Here is a 19,102-nt window from a genome sequence, read left to right on the forward strand (position 1 = left end):
GCTCTCTCAGCTGCCCTGGGGCAAGAAGTCCTGGAGAAAGTCACGGCAGCACTTCTCCCGAGGGACCCCAGAGCCCCGAGGACAATAAAGCACATCTGAAGACCTACGGCCTGTCCATCAGGGAGGTGACGAAGGAACCATAAATGTTGCATAACACTGCTAATCTTAGCAGAAAATGACCTTCATGCCGGCACTTGTTCAATAAAAGGTTGGAATAGATTTGCGTAGGCCGAAGACACACTACCAGGATGTCCTAGAACCCACGATGATATCAAATAAAATGTAACTACATATTACATAAGAGTCGCTCCTGTATTTGTATGTCTCACATCAGGACACCTCGTCTTCTCATGGGGACCCTGGTCAAATACAAATGCAATGCTAAAATATACAGATTTGACAGTAGCTATATACACCTGTCGTGTGTCGGCTGTGCTCTGCATGATTAAATATCTTAAGATGTATTTACAACTCACTGAGATCTGTAAATATAAAACGCAACATTCAAAACCCACTACATTTAAAATCCCCCTGATGACCTCGAGGTCTTCTCCTTCTGGCTGCGCTGTGGGATTTACTAGGTGGAGACACGGGCGGGTGGTGTCTCCACCTAGTAAATCATTGTCTCCAACGAGTCCTCTCTGTTTGGGGAACACAGGCGGTGCTGCCGACCGGACACGTCCATTTGAGCTCCATTTGAGCTGTTTGACTCCAGAAGAGGGGGCTGATGGGCGAGGAGAGGAAGCCCCTCAGCTCTGACCACAGCAGAGGTAGAATATGGCAGGAAACATGAGTGCTTTTGCCTTCAAAATAAAAGCAGTCTCAAGGGAGAAGCCTCTATTAATTAAACATTGTATCATTATAGTTTTTTTAGAAATGTAAAACAGTAGAAGGCTGTACTTCACCAGCAATTACACTCACATTTTGTGAAACACCATAAAACATGTTATTAAGAGGTTCTTTCTCTGTAGGCCAACTTAGCTGATAAAACGAGGTGGCAACAGTGTGTTTTACTATCTTATATCTCACTATAAGCTAGTTAAGAAAACCTGCATCGTGTCTACTCGCACCCATACACTAATTCATTTTCAGAGATTGACCGGCTTTTGAAAATTATAAATAGATTTTATAAAAATGTTTAACGGGATTTTTTTATTCACATTCCTGAACTGAGCTTTCTGAATTCTGCTTTAATCCAGAGATTCCGCCTCCTCCCATGACGCTATTTCTTTATTGTGAAAGATTTCGCTGGAAGTCATTTCGCTACAACTTGACTCTCTTGACGGCAGCGCGAGCCCCGGGCTCCCCAATAAGGAAGGCGGCTGTTGCTGCGCGCGGACACACAGAGCCGCGAGCTGGGGACGACGGCTCCCGAGACGCGCGCGACCACCTTCCATCGCGTCCACCTGCGGGACCGGCTCACCGAGCACCACATCCCGGGAAGAACTTTTTCCTTAGAATCTCTGGAATAACAAACAGAGAACATTTATTTAAAAAAAAGGAGTTTCTGCTCGAAATCCGAAGAGGAGCGCGGGACGTGTCTTTTTGGAACAATGTGAGAAAATACTGTCGGTGGACACCGTGGAGCTTTTTAAACCCACTTTACGCACCGGGACCGTACGGACCGCCACAGCAGCGGGCAGATAGCGGCGTTGCGTGGACTCCGGATGCGCCTTTGACCACCGACGGAGCATCCGAGGGACCGCTAACTTACTCAGGTAAACGCGCCGGTTCTCTTCTACTGACGTGGACCGCATTGACTCCCCGTGACCTCCCGCGCGGTTTGCGCCCTGTTCTGTTTGGGGGGGAAACAGGGACATTTTGCGGAGATTCCCTGCGTTGTGTCGTGTCGCCTCTCTAATAACGCGGCGTGCGTTCAGTGGGCTGGAGGTGTATCACCGAGTGGCTCCGCGCGCCAACCGGTCCGATCCCCGGCGGGTCGCCGCGTGGCTCCTCCGGGGATCAACTCCGCTTAACGCGGCGCTGCTCGCGCGCTCGGCCGCAGACCGAAGACGTTATTTTCCAATGAACAAGCGCAACTCATTAGATTAGATTAGCGCGCACACGGAACCACCCGGGTGTGAAGTTGTGTCTCTCAGGTGTCTCACCCCAGCTGATGGCTGCATTTAAACGCATCGCGGTTCACTTGTGTGATCTTCATCCAAGAGGAACCGTGACTTCTCGGAGTTTGTCACATTTTAATGGTCCGCATGTTGTTCTCGTATTAGCCGGCTGAGCAATGAGCTGGAACCCCAAACCAAAGAAAAGAACAAGGCATTCCGAGCAGGGTGTGAGGGTTAACCCGTGGTGATTGCAGCCCATGTACTGCTGTGGCGCACTTTCAGCCAGAAACCCCCACTGGGGGCCAGCAGTCATCCAGTGGCCCCTTCTGGTGCAGGAGCCTCCTCAGCAACACTCATTTAATGTCCAATCCTTAGCGAGGCTGCACTGCACACGCAAACCTTCTGGTAAGAATGGAGTTCAGGTTCGCAGATGATGCCATGTGTGTCCTTCTGGGTGAAGATGGGTTTCAACAGGTGAGGACGAGGTTGGAAAAGTCTGGTAGAACAAAATCACTCTTGGGTCTATGTAGAAAACTCATTCACGTTTCACGTTTGCAGTCGAGGGATTTGAACCTATTTTTGACCTCATTCATATTTTCAAACCAAGGCCCTGCAGATGTTTGTCCCATGTCAACCTAAACACATGAAGCCACCAAGGAAACCCAATCACAAATATTCATTGTAATTTAAGTCGTATATTTGTTCCAACAAAAGAGAAAACCGCAGTTGTGTCCCAGTGCGTCCTAGACGAGACCTGCCACGAGGCTCTGAAGAGAGCCAAGCGCACAGGAATTGTCTGCTCTTGTCACACGCCTTTCTGGGACAATGGCCAGTTCAGAGTCTGAGAATGCGCCCATCATCCCCCCCCAGGTATGAATATTAGCAGTGAACTGTTTTATCTGCCAGGAGGCGAGAACATAAATGGACCGGACAGTAATCCCTGACTGGCACTGCTGGCTCTGAGTAACCATTTAACAAACACGCCTTTTCAGAGGTATTCATGCATGTTGTCTTTTCTAACCTAGATGTTCTCCTTTGTTTCTGCATCTTACATCCTCCCGTTGCCCCCCCAGCCCCCCGCTCTCATCCCTCTGATCACTCCTCTCCAAACAAGGCTGCAGTGTCTGAGGCCATGTGCCATCACTGGACCTCATATCTGGATTTGTGACATCAGAGGGAGGAAGAGGAGGCCGTGGGGGAGGGTGGGACAGAGGGAGTCATTGAATGAGGGGCTGATGAATAGATGGGTGGAGGAGATGGTCGGCAGGATGATAGAAGATGGATTAGAGGCGAGATAGAGAGGGACTGTAGACACAGGGCTACGTGACAGAGATAGACAGTGGTACCCTGCTTCCTCTGAGCTCCACAGCGCTTTGTGTGTGACGCCCGGCTCAACACGGCAATCACTCAACACACACACACACACACACACACACACAGCGTAGGCACATTGAAGGTGAAACATGGCAATACCCCGTGGCCTGAAACTTCCTAATGGCTTGTCGTCTCTGCTGTGGGGAGAAGATCCCGAGTTGTTCGGGATCCAGTGACACCATTGGCTCGCCTAATTAGGGAGCCAACGAGGAGCTTGGGAAGGGAGCGTAATGAGGCTTGGCCAATGTGCGGAGGGACACGGGGACTCTGGCTGAGAGGCCTGTAACAGACAGCTCAAAGCCTCAAAGGTTCACGCCTCAGCCATTGACTCTGAGTCAACGTGTGCCTCATGCTGTATGAGATGATGCAGTCATGCAAAGTATATGTGACAAACTGTAGCAGCTAATTGCTATGCTAGTCGTCTACCTAGCGGGGGTGGGCTTACTTTGAATGAAACAGCATCAACTTTGCTGACATTAATCCATATTCAACAAACATGGCAAGATAGCGAGGTCAGTTTCTATCTGTTGTTTGTGACATTGTAGCCCCACAAATCAGTCATATCAAAAGTTGTTATTAGCATACATGTGGAATAATTTACACCAAAGCAAGCTTCCTTTCCTTCCTTTATCGGACTGAGTAGTTCTGTGGCCCAAACGTTAAATTGGGTCTGTGGTGGACTCGTTTTGTTGATGCTCGTGCATTCTGTACGCTAATAATGACCATTTTTAGGTAGTGGCTTCAGAGATATCTGAAGACCACAGGGACCACTCAGCCACTTCATGTCTAGTTTTAGGGACTTTTAGAGCTCATTTCACAATAGTAGAAGCCAATCCCAGCTTTACAAAGGCTTGTCTGAGGCCGTGTTTAACATGGTAGTGAAGGATGGGCAGATGTAGGGCTGCACGGTACGGCCAAAAGTCCGTATCACGCTATTAACCATTCAGACAGTATCCTGTTATGTGCCTGTATTGCTTTTTTCAGTTAACACATTAATTCATTGACCCGAACAGCTGTTCGTATGGCGGCAAATCACTGTCAAAATTCGAGAGCGCAAATCAGGTTGATGCGCGCTCGTAAATCAAACATCCGCCAGCAAATCTCCGTCTCGCACAAGCAAAAGTTTGTCTCGCGCGACATATTTGCTCGCTCACGAAGCGTGAACTTCCTCGCTCGCCAGGTTAGTCTCTGCTCGTTAGTCTCTACGCGCTCGCTGTTTTTCTTTTGACCCTAAGGGGGCGGAGCCAGTCACCATGGTCTCTACACCTGATTGGTTACAAACCCCGTCTTTGGATTAGCTGGAGTGATGCATTCACACAACTATAGAAGCCCATTTCCGCACTAAAGAAAGGGGATAAAAAGTCTAAATTATGAGAACAAACGCCCCCCTTCAGTAACCGTAGTGGAGCGTAGATGACAACCAGCTACAAGCATCATTTACCATCATTACCGGCACACAAAACTATGACGAAAATGTTTCGTTAACGAACCTTTTTTCCCTGACTAAGACGAGACGAAACCGATCTTAAAAAATAAAAACTAAGACTAAATCTATTCTAACTTTTGTTAACGAGACGAGACGAACATGTTGGTGGTTGACAAAGTCACGATACTTTTTTCCCCCTAAATCCGCACGCAGCTGACAGACAACAGACAGACAAGTACGGCGGATATTAACGCGCCATGATGACGTCACCCACGAACCCACAACGCTCGCAGCGGTGCAGCGGTGGTTCTTGTGCACCGACTACGGACCGCGACGACTATTTTACGCTTCGGCTTCGTTAGTTTAGCTCAGCTGCCTGTTAGCTGCCTGTTAGCTGCCTGTTAGCGGGCTGAAGCCGCGCTGCTTCACAGAAACATGAAGACGCGTTTAAAGACCGTCGGACCTTTCTGCTCTGTTCTCTGGCGACGGCAGGCAGCGTTTCCTCGGCTGGATGAGACGCTCCGTCACAAACGCCTCTAACGTAATAAACTCATTGCAGGTTCTGAAGCCTCACGCATTTCTACTGTAGTTCACGCGCGACATCGTGAGAAGACGTTAAACCGTCTTGGCCACCGTACGTTCGTTACTAAGCAACATAGAGGCGTCACACACGTGTCATGTAGTGTTAAAGCGCTTTGAGTGGTCAGAAGACTAGAAAAGCGCTATACAAGTACAGTCCATTTACCATTTACATGACAGGTGGATCCTTTTGATAGAAGTGCGCAGTGCAGGTGGAGGAAAACCTGCAGGACACAAGGGAGAAGAACTGGTCATGAAACCAACACATAAACAAAGAGACAAAGAGAAAGAAAAGACTGTTGAATGAAAAGTGGGGGTCCAGTTTAGAATGGATGATTTATGATGCAGCCAAGAAAATAATGTATTGCAACGATTGTAGGACATTAAGGTCTCTTTAGTTGGGACAGTGGAAACAATAAAGGACCATGAAGTGTCAAAAGCATTGCAAGTAAACAGACAAAGACAACTAAGTGTTGCGTTTAGGTCCCTGGTCCTCATGAAGTTGTTACACTTTTGCCAATTTGTTAAATTGCCTTTCAAATAAATACTTTGCTATTTGTTAAAATCCAAATCTTTTGACTTCGACCATTTGTTCTTGGCCCGGCTCCTCCGTCACATTTTACAACCGAGTCAAAACGTTTGCCGACCTGCTATAGACCTGTCCTAGGAGGGACATCTATAGGCCTGTCCTAGGAGGGACATCTATAGGCCTGTCCTAGGAGGGACATCTATAGGCCTGTCCTAGGAGGGACATCTATAGGCCTGTCCTAGGAGGGACATCTATAGGCCTGTCCTAGGAGGGACATCTATAGACCTGTCCTAGGAGGGACATTTGATGGACCTGTCCTAGGAGGGACATCTATAGACCTCTCCTAGGAGGGACATCTATAGACCTGCCCTAGGAGGGACATCTGATGGACAACCAAGTACTGCAAGCTAGACTATTATGCAGCTGTAGACACAACACAGGGGGTCCCTGGGCCTGAGAAGGGAAGAAAAGGAGTTTAATATGGCTGTTAAATGTGATTAAAACTAATTACATTTTAGTCTAGTTTTCGTCGACTAAAACTAAAAAGGATTAAAATGACTCAATATGCATTTTTCCCTAAAGACTAAGACTAAATCAGAAATAGCTGCCAAAATGAACACTGGGTCTGCGAGCTGGACGCATTGGTCTTAATGTGCCGGTAATGATGGTAAATGATGCTTGTAGCTGGTTGTCATCTACGCTCCACTACGGTTACTGAAGGGGGGCGTTTGTTCTCATAATTTAGACTTTTTATCCCCTTACATTAGTGCAGAAACGGGCTTCTATAGTTGTGTGAATGCATCACTCCAGCCAATCCAAAGACGGGGTTTGTAACCAATCAGGTGTAGAGACCATAGTGACTGGCTCCGCCCCCTCACTGTCAAAAAGAAAAACAGCGAGCGCGTAGAGAACACCTTCGAGCGCGAGCAGAGACTCACCTGGCGAGCGAGGAAGTTCACGCTCCGCGAGCGAGCAAATATCTCGTGCGAGACGGAGATTTGCTGGCGGATGTTTGATTTACGAGCGCATCAACCTGATTTTTGATCTCGAATTTTGACAGTGATTTGCCGCCATATGTTCGCCGCTCGCTGGCCAACTAACGCTAGCGTGTTAGCTTGTTAGCGTGTTGGTGCTGCTAGCGTTGCCACCAGAGGCTCGACAGACTTTGCAATAAATGGTTTAACTTAACTCATGTTGGATTTTACAAAACCAAAACACTCGGCTCCTCTGTAGGGGACAAGTTGTGTTGGTGCATCTCGTTGTTCCTCTTGTGTCGCTCTTTCGCGTGTTTCCATGTAGCAGCAGAGTTACTTGTTGTGAGCTTTACCCAGCATGCAGTTCGACTGGGTCATTTCTATAAATGCACAATTATTAGTGTTACACATTGTTTATGTGTCACAACCTGTTGTGTTGTGGTGTTTTACCCTGTTAACGAGTGATTGTTGTGTGTTGTACGGATATCTCGTACGGTGCACCGTGCAGCTCTAGGCAGGTCCATAAGTGTGCAGCTCTAACATGGGACATGCTGTGGTTCCCCCTACCTGTAACATGTGGGATTCCTTCCACCATGTTCACCTTCATTCCTGACCTCTGACCCTGAAGTTCAGAAGAGCTGTGTGGACTAGTTTGGGTCGTCACTACCCGTGACACCTCTCACATTACACAGTCAGTTAACTTACCGGTTTAGAGAAATATGCAGTACGTTTGGGCACCCGATAGCCAGCCACTTCTTTATTAGGCCTGTAATGGTGCGTCCACACCAACAGCGAAGCGCGTTCTTCATGCGAGTAGATTCCATGCAAAGTAAATGCACAGATGCGTCTGGTCGTGAATGAGGCGAATTTTAAACGGGCGGCGTGAAAATCGCGTGGGACGCCAAACGAAGTGAAGCAAATAAGTCGCTTTTTTGCCCGACGCTGTCTTACGAAAGCCAATCAGCGTTGAGATGCTCGGCTCGCCATCACCTCCGTCCTGCTGCCACAGCGTGAACACACACACCGATGAGCCTGAACGCCTGTAAGTTAGTTAGTGTGTAACCGAGAGACGCAACAGGTCCGCCTGAAGCAGCCTGAAGCAGCAGTCATCCAGACGCGCTTCCTGGAGGAGTCGGTGACATACGAGCTGCGTGCGGCGACGGATGACGTCGTGAACCCGAACACGACGCTGTTTGTGGTCAGACGTTTGTCTAACTCACACAACAAATAAAGAGCAGAAGTGGTGGTGAGTTATTCCCATGGTGGAGCCGATACGCTGCAGAGGTAAGCCACGCCCCCTTCCAGGTGTGAATGAAGCGCAATAACTACAACTAGTTGGGCGAGTAATTCGCTTCGCTTTTGGTGCGAACGCAGTAACCGTAGCTGAGACCAGACGAGCATTAGCGCGGAAACGCTGATGGACATTTTCCATAACAAGATTTTGTGTGTATTGTAGTTTTATTTCAAGATTCAGTTTAATTTATTGATGTAGTGTTAAATATGGGGCGCTGACGGTGACGGTTGAGTAACAGCAGATGGAATCATGGCGGGGCCACATAGTGCGTGAACACGTGGGCACTGAGACGACCAAGAATAATAAACCCAAACCGATCAAATGATATGACATTACATTACAGGTCCTTTTATCCAAAGCGGCCTACATTGCATAATTAACCCGTGGCTTTTCACATATTTGCCCGGGGATCAAGTAGAGGCTCGGTGACTGTCAGGGACCCTTCGACCTGAGACCCTAGTACCAGTATTCACGAGGGAGAAGCCGACATTCGTAGTAAAGCACTTAATCATTCCTGTTGCTATGGTACAAAAGCTCGGTCAGTTGCTATGTGTCAGAGGTCACTAACTGGCAGATCGCATCCCAGAAGCCGTCCCAGCCGGATTCGCACCAACAGCTAACAAGAGACGGTTGTGATTTAAACGTGACGGCGCACTTTTCGAGCGGCGCAGCTTAGGTCGTCTTTACGGTAGTGACTTGAAGCACCGACCAATTGCATTCAAGTTAAACCTTCCCATGTGATACTACGCGACCAATCGAGTCCTTGCATTCCAGGCAGGACGCTGTCGACGAGCATTTAATCCACAATAGACTGACTGGTTTCTGCTCCTACGTCCCTCTGCAGCACTAAACCAGTGTCTCGTGTGCTCAGAAGGCCATGGTGCATTAAGACCAGGTCTAACATCACGGCAGGAGAAACTACATCTTAATGCTCCCACTTACTAAAACAGTGGGGGAATATATGTTCTATTAAACTGTTCAATTGTTAAAATGTGTATTTATTATTTATAATTTGCTGACTGTGCAAATGTGAAGCAGAAAGTGGGAAATTCAAGCTTTTTCCTTTTTCTTTCTTTCTGAACTGAAGCACTTTATTTTTTTTAAATGCAGCTCTACTTTTATTTAGTTGAGAGAACATTATTTATATTTGCAGTCACACATTTATGTTCAGGTCTTTGTTACGCGTCAATAAATATTGTCAAGAGTTTTAGAATCATAATGAATTTATTTGATTTGTTAGTTGTGTATTAATTACATGCAACTCTATTCCTCTAGATAGATAGAGAGATACTTTATTGATCCCTCAAGAGGGAAATTTTGGTATCACAGCAGCACGTATAGGGAAGAAAAAAGATAAAAAAGATACACATTATATACAATATAATAAGATAGAAATATTAAATTATTAAATTAAATTAAATAAACTAAAACTGAAACAAAAGAATAACCTTCCAAAAGAGACAATAATAATAATTTGTAAGAGGAGAAGAGGAAGAGCAGCAACATCACAGCAGTACAGATATTATTGTCATTATTTAGCCTATTTTATCCCACTAAGTAGTCACATTATGATCTTCTGGACCTTTGCTTCTAGAACTTTTCTCTAACTGGACCTCTTCACATCTTAGTTGAAGATCCCTGCTATATGTTCTGGAGACACCTGTCTCCAGAGAGAGAGAGAGAGAGAGCATCCGAGCATAAACTGAGCTTAACGCTGGTAGGGTGACAGCATTGTAATGCTTTGTAAATGTATTGGTTCACAAATTCACTTTAAAAGTTAACAGGAATATCGCAAAACGTAAAATAACATCATTGCTGCTTCCGCAATTAAATCACCTCCTGAAAGGATTGACTGGATACCTTTCTGAAGGTATGAAGGCGTCTAGGGGTCTATTATCACTATCACTATTTTGGGGAGATGCTTTTGAGCTTTCCATGAACCCTGAAGAAGGAAGTACAGTGGATTGCATTGGTACATCATCTTGAAGTCTGCGGATTTACGAATGAATCTGAAAAGTGTGGAGTGCATATGCATTCATCCCTCGACAGTAAAACTCCCAACAAAGATCTGGTGCGACCGATTGCCTTTAAGTGACATAATTAGTAAATAGGGTCCACCGGTCTGTATAAATAAAGACCTGCGAGCTTTACTGAACAAAGGACATCATGAAGACCAAGGAGCTCACCAAACCCTAGTTATGTATACAGCAGGGTCAGGAGCAGCATGGCATCATCCCAAAATAGAAACCATACGGCACAACCACAAAGCCACCAGGAGAAGTCTGCAAAAGACCTGAGACTTCCAGCAGGACAATGATCCTAAACATATAGCCAGAGCTCAGGGACAGATCAGAAAGAAAATAAAAATCTACCGTTGGACAACCTGTTCTAAACAGCACATATGCATACAATCAGTTTTTATTATTTTATTGTTGCATTCTTGTCTGACACCAATCTGTGCACTAATCACTGTTGATGAAAAACCTAATATTGAGATTCTCAGGTGTTTTGATACCAGAGCCCCAATGCTGGCAGAACCAACGCGCATCGCTGTGAGCGGAGGTCCCCAATTACCAGGCTTTTCTCACCGGTTCTCTATTTTTATCTTAATGTTATGAGTGTGTGAGAGAAGCAGAGGAAACACCTTCACACCTCAGCCTGTACCTCTGGAAACCTCACATCACAAGAAAGCCAAACCGGGCAGCCGGCGGATTCATGTGAGCTGATGTAGGATAGAAAGTCTGAAAGAGGAGATGTTAAAGGTGACGCAACACCTTATGGGACAGATTTGCACTCATAACAGGTATTAAAGGAGCCCTGTGCTGATGATTCTCTTAGTTTCTCAACCCATATATAGGATCTCCAGCGTTGTCTTCCTCTCATACTATTCACCTAGGTGCTTCCAGTTGGGGCAACCCCCACCCCGGGGGGCCTGCTGCCTTCAAGGAACACACGCCAGTACAGTGGGAGGGGACCACACTGAGCGCCTGCTTTATCTTCAGCAGGGTTTCTTAGACGTTGTGCTGCCTCTAAATCACACTAATAAAAATGTCTCTTCTGCAGAGAAATCTAAAGATGAGATCATTTGAACTCCAGTGCCTGTTGCACTTTTCCTTTCAAAAAGGTAAACTGAAAAGAATTGCCTGTCAAAAACTTAATGGGTGACCTTTTATAGAAAAATGTTTAGTCATATTTGCACAGTCAGTGTATTCTGAATTTGAGTTGAATGGTAAGCGAGAGGATTCTCTAGGATCTTGTGTTCCTCCGCTCTACGTTAAGCTGAAAGGCTTCATAATTAGTGGACACTATTGACTAAATCCTGCAATGAGCCAACTTCTCCACACAACCGCGCCAGCTCGTGCACCCGGCACCACAGATATTAGTCACTACCCCCCCCCCCCCCCCCCACGCACAGACTGTAGCTGCATAGACACCTTGCTTTTTACAGATGGTCCACTCTGCTCCTCCTCCACAGCCCTGGTTCTGCCTGCAAATATGACTTCTGGGTCATAGGTTCTGCTCCCATTTCCTGCCTTCCCATCGCTTCTTTATTGATGAAGGCATTTAGTGGTCATACACGGCCTAATAAACATTTTCAGAAGAATTTGTTTTTTCAAATCATCTCGGAGGTGGAGTTTGTTGCCACTTCTGAAACCGAGGCCCTGTTTGATGGCGGTTTGTTGAACTGAAGACATTCCCACTGCTCCTTTCAGAATATCCTTGGATCACAGGCTCAGGTAGTTTCAGACTGCGGGGGAAATGATCTTTTCTTTATCCTCCGTGGTGAGGCCGAGAGAAATCTTGGATCTGAAGTGGCTGGATAATCATCCGTAGCTGAGCCCTGATTTCCATCTCTATTCAACTCGCCCCTGGAAGCGCCATCTGCACTGGAACTAATCACGGTTATTACTCCTCTCCCCACTGAAGGGCACACTCCTCCAGATGTGGGGTCCGCTCCTTTTCTTTACTTTCAGATTGTGCAGGTTTAATTGATCTGTTTGCTGATTCGTCGACAATATTCCAGAATGTCATTTAGCTCAATTATACATTTATACATAGAATAAAATATACATTTAAACTTTTGCACATTTGAACACTTGTCAATGGGCCACGCTTTGTATGATGGCTCACGTTTTCAAGCCAGTTGGCGTACTTGTAATTGGACTGGAATCTAAGGTGAAACTGGACACATCAAATGCTTCCTTCACTGGGGATGAGAGCAGCACAAGTCCTTTTTCATCCGTCATGGTACATCTGAAGTTGAGGTCAAATTAAAATCAAGTCAAGTCTCATGCCAGGAGACATGACATGTCTTAAGTCATTGGAGGCGTGGCAGCATCTCAGTAGAGCAGCAAACCTCTGTAGTACAGCAGTGTGTGTAGTGGTCAGTTCTTCCCTCTTGTACCTGACACAGGCTCCGCCCTCTCCTGGATCATGCATCAGTCACTGAGGGCTTGTGTGAGCGCTGCTCATGGGCACCGCGGGGTACGGAGGTTGCGGCATGGTGACCGTTGGCCTGAGCATTGTTAGCGTCTTTAGATCCTCCATTCAAAAAGATTTAACACAAATGTATCGATGCTAATCACTTTCTCACCAGGGTTTGTTTTAGTGAAGCAGCTGTACATGAAATAGAAAGTCCCCTTAAGATTGTTTTGTCCATTTAAAGTCTCAAGTCCAGGGCTCAGGTTGAGACTAAAGAACCCTCCATGTCTCTGTGAGGACATCTGTTAAATGAGACGATCCACAGCTCAGCACGTATTGGAATGATGGAGCTTCCAGTTGTTGCTGCTCAGAATGTTGATCAGTAGCTCTGATCTACAGTAATATCTAATCTAGGACGTGGCCATCATGCTTCTCCTGCAGTTACTTTCTCCCCAAGCAGATGTTTGCGCAGGCTTAGCTGTCACTGTCACGACAATAACTCTGGATTCCTGCTAAAGGAGGACCATATATCCAGGACACATCTGGTGGCAGTCTGTCTTCCGTAAGATAAATGCCTCTGTAAACTTTTTTACTCCCAGAAAAGGAAAAGATGTGGCCCTGGATGCTGACTTTTCAATCTGCCGTTGTCAGCTGTGTTGTTGAAGTGAGGCATCTATTTATGACCCCTCCACGTTCCACCTCATTACATCTGCAATGTTGTGTTCCTCCGCTTAGATGACACTGCAGTTGGATACTGAGCTCGGCATATTTTGTCTACTTGAGCACTTGTTAATTTGCTGTTATGCTCCTTCATGTGGAACTAATGGTGGACTAATAAATACAAAAACAAGCAAGTGCAATTTGAGGGACCCTTTGTTGTTTATTTACTTCCATACATTCACCTTCAGCATCAGCTCCTGCTCTGTAGTCTCCAATGCAAATATGTCCTCTTAAAGCTCTTTGTCTCGCTCTCTTCTCCTCCTGTCTATCTCTTTATTTTCCTCTGCGATCCATCTGGCTCTCTGCTTCTTTACCTCTCATGTGATCCCCTCTCAAATGTCCTCTCCGCTGCTCTTTTTTCCCTGATTCCAACGTTTTAACTGCCCTCTCCCGCCTTGTGCTGCGCTGTCATCCTCTGCTCGGCAGGGTGTGATGGATGGTGGGGGTCCGTGTGCAGCCTCTCTGTCACCGGTCACAGTCTGTGGCTGTTAGCGTAATGCCCCCCCCCCTATCGGCAGTCTACTCCTGTCATTGGCATTGTTTCAGTCTTTCCTGAAGCAACATGAAATGAATGATCAGGATAACGTAATAATCTCTACATGTAGACATTATTACGTTACTTGGCTCAAAGTGCTTTCTCTGAGATATAAGCGCCACTTTATTCAATCATGTGTCACGTCTGTTACGTTCCCTGCTAGGTTCAGCAACGTAAACAAATACAAACGCTAGCAAACAACAGCGAATAGGGCAAACGATAATCTAGAATGTATTATTCCTAAATTAAAGCCCAAAAAAAGTAAAGTTGCAAAAAACAAGCGGGTCATCCAAAGCTCTTTAAAGGGGTCATGGACTACTAAGAATCAACATATACTATTTAGTCATTAGTTCAGTTCTCTTTCTTTTCCTGTTGTGTGTGCTCCTGCTCACTCCCTTCTTGATTCTGCTTTGTCTTTTTCTACTAAATGTTTAATGTTTCTGTAAACAATATAAATTATAAAAATATCACACACATATGTATCCGAATGTTTTCGAAATCTACAAACATGAAAAAAATATTTTTCTGAACACTAAAGGCTGGCAACGTGTTTTGTTGAAGACGACCTAGAGAGTCACGTCTTTGTGTGTGGAAGTCGTTGGTTGCTTTATTTATTGATCATAGACTTTATTGCCCCGTGCATCCACACTGCTGCTTTTCATCAAGGACACATTTGTCCCGTATTTTCCTCCACGACTTTGTTCCCCTCGTTTGTGGAGATCTCCCTCCATGAATCAGAGGCCATCCGGCGTCCTCATAGTCCGCCAATGACGGCTTGTACAAGTGCTCATATTACGCATTTCTTCCCACAAAAGCTCTTCAATCTGATCCGTTCTCACCTAAACATTCTTACTTTTAATAATGGCCGTATTGTGCTGTGAAAACAGAAATGTGAGACTCCGTAAATAGAAAAATGGGTCGACGCACGCAAGGAGGTGTGAAAAGACACGCAAGGGACATGCAAGGGACTCTTGCGTCTGCGTGCTAATTTGAATGAAAAGGGTACAAAGACAAAATACACCCCCAGCACCTACACAACTTTCTCTGCATAATTACTGTAGACCTCATATAACAAGTAACCGTGGCGCCACCCTGTGCTTTTTGTACTAACGTAACACCTCCGGTCCAGATCTTTGGCCAGCACCATCTTGTACTTTTGGAAGCAAACAAGTCCTGCAGGGACGGCAGATTGCAGCCGATCAGCCTCTCTGCAGAGCGGAGGACACGCTGCAGCCTGCCCTTGTCCTTGGCTGTGGCTGCAGCGTACCAGACGGTGATGGAGGAGCAGAGGATGGACTCCATGATGGCCGTGTAGAAGTGGACCATCATCGTCTTTGGCAGGTTGAATTTCTTCAGCTGCCTCAGGAAGAACAACCTCTGCTGAGCCTTCTTGTGATGGAGCTGATGTTCAGCTCCCACTTGAGGTCCTGGGTGATGATGGAGCCCAGGAAACGGAAGGAATCCACAATAGTGACGGGGGAGTCGCACAGGGTGATGGGGGAGGGTGGGGCTCTGTTCCGCCGGAAATCCACAACCATCTCCACTGTCTTTAGAGCGTTGAGCTCCAGGTTGTTCTGGCTGCACCACGACACCAGATGGTCAGACTCCCACCTGTAGGCAGACTCGTCCCCACCAGAGATCAGTCCAATGAAGGTGGTGTCATCCACAAACTTCAGGAGCTTGACGGACTGGTGGCTGGAGGTGCAGCTGTTGGTGTACAGGGAGAAGAGCAGAGGGGAGAGAACGCAGCCTTGGGGGGAACCGGTGCTGATGGTCTGAGAGGCTGAGACATGTTTCCCCAGCTTATCAACTGCAATTCAAACAGGGTTATGACAAAAACCATACATGTCTATATGAATTCAAAGGGTTAAACAAATAAATACCTGCGTTTTTTGTGGTTGTAGTCTGTAGGATAGGTTGGAACTACAACATCTCAGCTCTCACAGTAGATTTTCAGCTGAGCTCAGACACATCTGGGAGCACGTGAACTGCGTGAGTCATACTTTGTCCTCAGGTTTGTTATCCGCTCAGTGCAGCAGGGAAACCCTTTGTGGAGCTGGTCAATACAGACCAATGGCTTTGCCCTGGCGCAAACTGATTTCCGAATCAAGTGGCCGCCGGTGTCCAATGAAGAAGCTAAACGTGTTGGAATTCACTGTACCCACCATCTGCCCTCTCAAAGCTTCCAGTTCAACAGATTCGATTCTAAGTTGATGAAGCTTGACTTTGTTTTCATTCTGCGCTCTGACACTGCTTGTGCTAACTTTTCCTGCCAAAGAAATGGGGAAACACACGCCGCTTCGCTGGCTGTGCACCCAATGATTTGTCTTGGTAAAGACTTCACAGTAACTGTTCTTTGAACTCGAAATATTCAAACTTTTATTAACTGCTTTTACTTTTGCTTGAACCACTGTAAGAGCAGGAAAAACATACGTTAATGGAAATATAGAAGCCACAGACCATTAGTTTAATGTGGGCTTACTGAGTGGAAATAAAATATGGATAAAAATATGTCTTCAAGAAAAAGAGCAAAATGTTTGTGAAGGGGTGGACGTGCCGTTGGGGAGGGGTGGGGCTTGGTCCGCAAGTAGGCCTGTTGATGGGTATAATCGGCCATGTACATAATGTCCAGCTACCAAAGACACACTGTCTCTCACAGGAGGACAGCGTGCGCGCCCACACACACACACACATCCATTCATACTTGATTTCCAATAAGACATTTCAATGTGTTTCCTGTCAACCCAAACACTCAGGAAGACCATGTTCATATGCAGAGGTTTAGAGATGTCTTTGGAGAGACACTGGTCGTCGTCCTAACTACCAAACGCTCCAAACACTTTTACCATAGATGACAATCATATGCGCTACTTTCTCAAATTCATTTCTACACAGTTTATAGAGCTCACATTTCCCCATATCAGATGGAAATATGGTCCAAAGGTGTGTGTCTTCAAGCTGTCATGGATCAAATCCTTAAGCAAGATAACCGTAATGTTTCCCATAACATCATTTGAGAGTGTAACGGCCCTCGGACAAATACTTTGACTTACATGACGTGGTTGTGGACCCTTTTTCTCTGACATTCTTATGTTTAGACAACCAAACCTTAAGTATTTGGAGAGGTGTGGTAAACCGTAAATAATGTAAGTAAGTAATGTAAGAAGAAGAGAAGTCAACGGGACCCTGTCGGCGTTCTCCTGGGGAAACGTCCTTTTTGTTTGTCCTGTCCATTCTTCCTTTGTTTTCCACCAGTAGTTCTGCGTGCCTAACCATGACATTTGATTATTTAAATGAATTGAAATAAATAAATGAAACATGAATTTACATAAGAGAATGTTGATAAACTCACTTTTTTCATCTTTACAATCAAAATCAGACTTTCATGTGGAATTTGTAATAAAAGAACAACAGACAGACGAGTAATTACGAACTTTAATGGTAGACCTCATACATGGACACACAGCAGTGTAAAGAGGGTCCTATAATCCTTATATGCCATGACCGTGGCCATGAACGGTGTGCATGGTAAATGCATACGTGCTTTAGGACAGCTTTGGTTGAACACGTGGGTGAAGAGAAGCTGTCAGGTTGGGTATGTATGTCTGGCCGACGGCTCCATATGGTGAACGGGATATCACAAACCCATTACTCGGGGGAGCAGGGAGGTGCTGTGTTGGCTCCATGGCCATATCCCTCAGGGAATGATTGTACAGTAATAAAGGCTGGCATTGGGTAATTGTGCCCTAAAGGCATATAGTGTTTATTTTTCTGAACTATTATTTATTTGTACTTCTGCACTGAGGAATCACACCCACACCCCTCAGGCGAGCATGGCAAAGATGGCAACTGCAGGGCGATAGATAGGACGTGGAAAGGAGATCGCACAGATAGAAGAAGAGACTCTTGTGTCACGTCAGGTTTACTGTATACAGGCAGACTTGAGGAGAAGCGCTCATTAGCCCCCCTAGTGGTCATTAGAAGTAGGACCCGTGTGGGGGTTTGAGCTCGCTAGTCTGCCGCTTTGAGATATAGTCATTCACAAAAAAAAAGCACAGCAATTTTGTGTGAAACAGCTTCTCTATGTAGTTTTTATCAGATTTAAGGAAGCAGGTCATTTTTACAGGGCTATTCAGCAGAAGATCAATACTAGAGGGAGTCTGTCAGCAGGAAGGTGGATGTAGGAAGGAAACAATAACAGGCTGTGCCCTTATTCCCATTTTTTCTGCACAGTTGTTGACAGTAAGCCTTGTCATCTAAATATCTTAACTATCAAACAGATTCATGCTTTTATGAGTGCTTTTATAATATAGAAATGTATACCATTTACTCTGCGGCACGGTGGTGTGGTGGTCAGCACCGTCTCCTCACAGCAAGAAGGTCCTGGTTCCACTCCGCCCAGTGGCCTTTCTGTGTGAGTCTGCATGTTCTCCCCGTGTCTGCGTGGTTCTCTCCGGGTTCTCTGGCTTCCTCCCACAGTCCAAAGACCTGCTCTGGGGATCAAGTTAATTGACTCTAAATTGCCCTTGATCATATGAATGGGTCTTTGTTTCTGTGTCAGCCCTGCGATTGGCTTGTGACCAATCCAGGGTGTCCCCCGTCTCTCGCCCGATGCTGGCTGGGACTGCAGCCCCCCCACGACCCTCTATGAAGGATAAGCCGCTCGGAAGATGCATAAATGGATTTTCTTGCTTTAGACTAGTTTCCTTTTTAAATTTATGCTTCAAAAGAATAAATACACAACCTGTAAACCCTCTTCATTGCTACAAGTCTGCTGGTGGCAATCCCAGGAAATAAACTAATTAAACGAGGAACAAAAGACTGCATAATCAACCAGAAAGATAATCTCCTTCCGCGAATGCTGAAACACATTTTCGTAAAAGGTTCATTATGACACGTACAGGAAACCGCTGCAATAGACTGGACAAGGCACACACACACACACAAATCCATCCATCCATAGTTCAAATCCATCCATGCCATTTATTCTTTTGTGCATACGCGGTCTGTCCACACTTCTAAGTCCACATGTCCCTGCCATAAATTGCCCCATTGATTGGTGGTATATATGGATTTTGCTCCCTGCCATGCAGCCCCGCACTACAATAAGCTTTGTTTGGCAGCTTGTGCACTTGTAAATATCCTTGTGACATTTTGATTGCGGGTGAAACATTGAGGGAAGTGCA

The 19,102-nt window shown here is 45.9% G+C and overlaps 1 protein-coding gene across 11 annotated transcripts in view; it reads left to right on the top strand.

Moving 5' to 3' along the window:
• The first annotated feature begins 1,234 nt into the window (after positions 1 to 1,234).
• adgrb1a (adhesion G protein-coupled receptor B1a) overlaps positions 1,235 to 19,102 on the top strand; it is a 120,491-nt gene continuing 102,623 nt past the window's right edge. For all 11 annotated transcript variants that reach the window (XM_078094118.1, XM_078094122.1, XM_078094113.1 and 8 more), the window contains exon 1: positions 1,235 to 1,718. The gene's annotated coding sequence lies outside the window, so the exon portion shown is untranslated. The remainder of the gene's footprint in view (positions 1,719 to 19,102) is intronic.

This window comes from Gasterosteus aculeatus, chromosome 20 (genome assembly GCF_964276395.1).
Source record: "Gasterosteus aculeatus chromosome 20, fGasAcu3.hap1.1, whole genome shotgun sequence".
NCBI lineage: Eukaryota > Metazoa > Chordata > Actinopteri > Perciformes > Gasterosteidae > Gasterosteus > Gasterosteus aculeatus.